Source organism: Hyperolius riggenbachi, chromosome 4 (genome assembly GCF_040937935.1).
Source record: "Hyperolius riggenbachi isolate aHypRig1 chromosome 4, aHypRig1.pri, whole genome shotgun sequence".
Lineage (NCBI taxonomy): Eukaryota > Metazoa > Chordata > Amphibia > Anura > Hyperoliidae > Hyperolius > Hyperolius riggenbachi.
Window position 1 is genome coordinate 171051678 of NC_090649.1, and position 6113 is coordinate 171057790.

At 41.3% G+C, this 6113-nt stretch overlaps 1 long non-coding RNA gene across 1 annotated transcript; it reads right to left on the reverse strand.

Annotated features, from left to right (window-relative positions):
- Nucleotides 1-1179: 1179 nt before the first annotated feature.
- Nucleotides 1180-2106, reverse strand: LOC137570590 (uncharacterized). The gene is made up of 2 exons (XR_011031096.1): nt 1998-2106; nt 1180-1274 (listed from the first exon to the last, which is right to left on the reverse strand). It is a non-coding gene; the product is annotated as an uncharacterized lncRNA (long non-coding RNA).
- Between the last annotated feature and the right edge of the window lie 4007 nt (nt 2107-6113).

Here is a 6113-nt window from a genome sequence, read left to right on the forward strand (position 1 = left end):
TACTCACGGTTTTGGGCCTGTAAAATGCCAGGGTGGTATGGGAACCCCACAAGTGACCCCATTTTAGAAAAAATACACCTTAAGGTATTCTGTTAGGTGTATGACGAGTTCATAGAAGATTTTATTGTTTGTCAAAAGTTAGCGGAAATTGATTTTTATTGTTTTTTTTTCCCACAAAGTGTCATTTTTCACTAACTTGTGACAAAAAATAAAATCTTCTATGAACTCACCATACACCTAACAGAATACCTTGGGGTGTCTTCTTTCTAAAATGGGGTCACTTGTGGGGTTCCTATACTGCCCTGGCATTTTAGGGGCCCTAAACCGTGAGGAGTATTCTAGAAAACAAATGCCTCAAAATGACCTGTGAATAGGACTTTGGGCCCCTTAGCGCACCTAGGCTGCAAAAAAGTGTCACACATGTGGTATCGCCGTACTCAGGAGAAGTAGTATAATCTGTTTTGGGGTGTATTTTTACACATACCCATGCTAGGTGGGAGAAATCTCTCTGTAAATGGACAATTGTGTGTAAAAAAAATCAAACAATTGTCATTTACAGAGATATTTCTCCCACCCAGCATGGGTATGTGTAAAAATACCCCACAAACACATTATACTACTTCTCCTGAGTACGGCGGTACCACATGCATGGCACTTTTTAACACCCCAAGTACGCTAAGGGGCCCAAAGTCCAATGAGTACCTTTAGGAATTCACAGGTCATTTTGCGACATTTGGTTTCAAGACTACTCCTCACGGTTTAGGGCCCCTAAAATGCCAGGGCAGTATAGGAACCCCACAAATGGCCCCATTCTAGAAAGAAGACACCCAAAGGTATTCCGTTAGGACTATGGTGAGTTCATAGAAGATTTTATTTTTTGTCACAAGTTAGCGGAAAATGACACTTTGTGAAAAAAAAACAATTAAAATCAATTTCCGCTAACTTGTGACAAAAAATAAAATCTTCTATGAACTCACCATACTCCTAACGGAATACCTTGGGGTGTCTACTTTCTAAAATGGCTTAAGAACGGGATAGGAGGCGCCCGGTCTAGGAAGCGTCACAGTATAAGTTATTACTGTAATGGATGGTTATTCCAATCACTATATCATATGGAATAATAAAATAGTCCTACCTCACAGGTGTATGGCAGGACAAAAGGGCTCGAAGGAGTCACGATTAAACATTCGGGCTTTTTTATTAATTTGACAATTGATGCACTTCGACAACGCGTTTCTCGGCTCAACGCCGCTTCTTCAGGTCAATACAAGTGCCTTTAAAAACAAATGGCGACTCTCAGATAACGTTATCACAGTATACATCTAAATATCATATATCATAAACCATTTAAGTAAAACAGTGTCAAGCCATACTGTCCTGACTGTACAAGAAATAAAATGATTACACTAACGCATACACATAAAATGATAGGTGATATAATAAGTCCATCTGTAGAAAGATATATGACATCAATAGATAAATAGATAAATAAATAAATAAATAAATAAATGAATAAGATCTTATAATACTATGCTCACTCTGGTACATGTGTGTTTCCATGACCAATAGAACTAGCACCCATGCACATATACACACATCTGTATATATATACAAATGTGCGTGTAGGTAAACACACACCCGGATGTTCCCAGACCTCTATCAATTGATGGGGGGCATATAGTATAATATATCATGTGTGAGGGATAGGGAGGAATTAGCTCATTTAAAATATGTAGCATCAGAGGGGCTTATTCGCTGTATGGCTTGGTGGTAAAGGCCTAGTGGAGGACTTAGGTCCCATTACAGGCCGCTTGCAGCAGGATGCGGCTGAATGGCCGGCTGCATTGCAAAAGAGGCAGTTAGGTCTCTCAGGAGAGAGGAGAAACCGGGAGGTATAAAGGTGGCTGGTTCTGTGTATATAATGCCCCGATATGAGCCTGCGTGCGGGGCTGGTATGTGGCATGAAGCTGATGGGTGCAAGGATATGGGAGGCATACCTGTGGAATTCGTGGGTCACGTATCCGGGCGCCTAAGAAGCGCCATGTGCAGAGCGGGGGGTTAATGAGGATTCCATCTCTCAAGGTGGGCGTGTGTGCATATGATGACGTCACTCCGCTCCACACGTAGTGATGTTACGGAGGCCTGGATGTCCTAGGGTGCTGTAAGACTACAGCGGCCATCTTTGTGGAGGCTAAATTAGACATAAACGGCGGCCATGTTGGAGGTGGCTGCCTATTGTAGGAATAGTTAGACTAGGGGAAAAGGATTGCGATTTATAGAAAAATTATATTTCTAAACTTTTCTGGTGGGAGTTAGGTACAAGGGTACACTGCTGTATAAAAGTGAAGATGCCTTTTCTTTAGTTATTTTCTAGTTAGTTAATTCTACCCCACGTAGGAGAATCATTCCCAGTAACTATTTGAGGGCCAATGCTGCCCTCTACTGGTGGATACAAATAATGGTGAACCTAAAAACTTTAAAATTCTCTGGCTCAATTCTCTTTTTTCAGGGTGAAGTGTATAGCAACCCATATTGTGTATCTAGATTATTTCTGGGGGTCACCCTCAATTTATCCCTAGTGTGTGCGTCTGTACTGGAGGGGTGCCATCTGTTAAAGGTCTATATGTTAAGGGTATCAGTATATTCATTTCAAAAATGTGTCAGTACAAACAAGATACATATACATAGATACACACTTGTAACATAAAAAAATGAATAAAAATAAATAAAAAAATATATAAGAAGATAAAATTGCGAGTATATAAATATATAGTATAATATATCACATATATAATAATAATACAGGTAATAGCCACGGGATAGTGTTGGGATATTGACATGGAAACCTCCTATAGTTCTACCTCAATGGAGAGTGGAATGGCAGGTAGTCTACTTATAGGGTGACACCCTAAACTCAGGGTATGGCCCAATTTCGGCTTGGGAGGGGGGGGTTGGTGGTGGGGTTTTGGGGAAAAGGGGGGGGGGGTTTGGGAAAAATGGGGGAGGAAGGGGTATTTGGGGGGGGGGGGGGGGGAGGGGGGGGGGGCAATGGCGAGGTGGAGGCGGGGGGGGGGGGGGGGAGGGGGAAAGTATTATAGGGGAGGGTTGTTTGGAGGAGGGGGGATTTTTTGGGGACAGCCGGATTTCCCGGTATCTCATGTCCAATGGTGGTAATTAACATTTACACTGTATAATAAGGTGGAATCCAGTTATTGGTGAACTCTAGTAAAGGTGCTTTAATATTGTGTGGGTGTATCAAAGGTTATGTTCTAGACATATGTTTAGGCCCTCTGGTTGCAGAGTGTTCAGCTGAAATATCCAATACATCTCTCTTGCCTTTAATATACCGTGCCTGTTTGGAATATTTTTCTTTATTTGTTCAATTGGGCAAACTGTAGTGCCATCTATGGACTGATTGTGGACATATTTGTAATGCCGTGAGAGACCGTGTTTCAGAAAACCTCTTTGGATGTTTCTTTTATGTTGTCCCCATCGTGACCTGAGGGATTGGGTAGTTCTGCCTACATATTGGAGTCCACAAGGGCATGTGATTAAATATATAATAAAATCACTAGAACAATCAACTGCGTTCTGGATCGTAAACGTAGTATCGGTTACAGTCGAGGTAAAATTTCTTTGATCTGTTTGGAGTAGCGGGCAACATAGGCACCGTGGTTTCCTGCATGGTTTGCTTCCCCTATCTCTGTCGGTATTGGCTTGAACCATTTTATCGTCCTTTTTTACTCTACTAGGGGCCAATATATTTTTCAGAGTTCTAGCGCGGCGAAACACTTGTTTTGGTTTATTTGTGAGATTTGTTTTCAGAAATGGATCATTCATCAATAGAGGCCAATGTTTGTTCAAGATATTTCTTATTGATTTATGGTTGTTAGAATATCGTGTGATGAAACTTGGTTCCACTCCTTTGTTTACTTCTTTCGTTTTCTGTAGTTTTCGTGGTCCCCTCAGTATTTCCTCTCTGTCTGCTGCCCTCGCTTTTCTTTTTGCCTCATTGACAAGTTTCTTTGGGAAATGTTTTTCTTTGAATTTTTCCGTCAGGGTTTTGGCTTGATCATTGAATGTTGTAATATCTGTGCAATTCTTTCTGATCCTCAGGAACTGACCATATGGGATGTTTGTCTTCCATGGTTTATGATGGCAACTGTGGAAATCAATATATGAATTAGAGTCCACTGTTTTGAAATGATTTCTTGATTTTATCTTTTCTTCTTCATGGTATACAACTATGTCAAGGTATTCTAGTTCTTCTTTGTTGTACTTCGAGGTGAACGTAATCCCCCAACTATTCCCATTGAGATAGTCCTTGAATGTATCGATTAATGCGATATCCCCGTCCCAAATAATGAATAAGTCGTCTATGTACCTTCTGTAAAGGATTATATTCTTATTATATGGATTGTCAGGGCCTAGTAGTAGCTTTCCAGTAGGCCCATTGTTAGGTTAGCATAGCTCGGGGCAAACCCCGCCCCCATCGCCGTTCCTCTGGTCTGCAAGTAAGTAGTGCCCATAAATTCGAAGAAATTATGCGTAAGGATGAATGCTATGGCTTGAATGAGAAAGTACTTTTGTTTCACTGGTAGTATCTCGCTGGTATTGAGATAATGCCAGACTGCCCTAAGCCCAATATGATGGTGAATGTTGGAATAAAGGGAGCATACGTCAAGTGTTACCCATACGTAGGTACTCTTCCATTTGATTTCTTCCAGTTCCGCCAGTAATTGGGTGGAATCTCTAAGGTAGGATGGTAACTGTTGTACGAATGGTTGTAGGTGTTGGTCTACTAATTCCGACAGATGAGATGTCAATGACTCAATTCCAGCTATAATAGGACGGCCGGGTGGGTTGGTGACTGATTTGTGAATCTTTGGGAGGTGGTAGAAGTGTGCTACCGGTGGGTTTGGTATAATGATGTATTCTTTTTCTGTTTTGCTAATAATTCCTTCTTCCCACGCACGTTTTATCATCGCGTCCATCACTCTTTTGTATTCGATGGTCGGGGATTCTTTTAGTTTCTTATAGTATTCTTGATCTTGTAGAATTCTGTCGGCCTCTCTAATGTAGTCCCCTTTGTTCATTACGACTATCCCCCCCCCCCCTTGTCAGCCGATTTTATCACTATGTCTTTGTTTGATCTTAAGTTCTTCAAAGCTCTTTCTTCCTTTTTTCGTTAGATTTCCTTGAACTTCCTGATGCTCCATGTCTTTGAAGTCCTGCAGGACTTGTTTGTAGAAACTTTCAATATATGGGCCGCGATCATTAGTAGGATAGAAGTTTGACTTTCTCTTTAATTCTGTGTGGATAAATTTCTCCACTTCTAGTTCATTATAATCCAAATACAGGGTTTTGTTGTCAGCTTCCGTATCTATGATCAATGGTATAATAGGTTTATCTCTGGTTTCCGAGTCGTTACGTAGTTTCTTCATTGCAAAGTGCCGCTTAAGTGTGAGTTTTCTTGTAAAGGAGTTAAGATCTACAAATAGTTCATATAGACTTGAGGGTTTTGTGGGGCAGAACGAGAGGCCTTTACATAAAACTTGCTCTTCTACATCTTTAAGTTTATATGTCGATAGATTAAAAATAGGTTTTCTGGCTAGAACATTTTGATTTTTGTTTAAACTACTAGTTCTCGGTTTGGTCTTTTTGCCCCCTCTTTTTCCCCTTTTCCTTTTTCTTCTGGGCTGGGGGCTTGCCTCTTTTGTGCTCTCATAGGGGAAGATACTGTCAGAGGGCTGGGTTGTCCGATCGGGTTCGGTAGTCTGGGCCATAGTTGTGGGGATTCTCCCATGATGGTTGGTAGCTCTAAAAAAGATGACGATGTTGTTTTTTCTGTAAGATTGGATTCTGAGCTGCTATTAGGTCCCGATGAATAGTAGTCCGTAATCTGTTTCGGTTGCAATCGATTCATTTGGTTGCCTTTAGGTTGTTTGTTATATCTCGGGATCTTAGTGATTGGTACCGGGGTGGTGGCAATCATAGATGAGGTAGAGGTTGGTTGGGACTCTCGTGGGGGTCTTCGTGTTCCAGTGGTTTCCCCCTTGTCGTTTGTTTCATCTTGTATCTGCGAGTCATAGATACTCAAATCCAACAGTTCT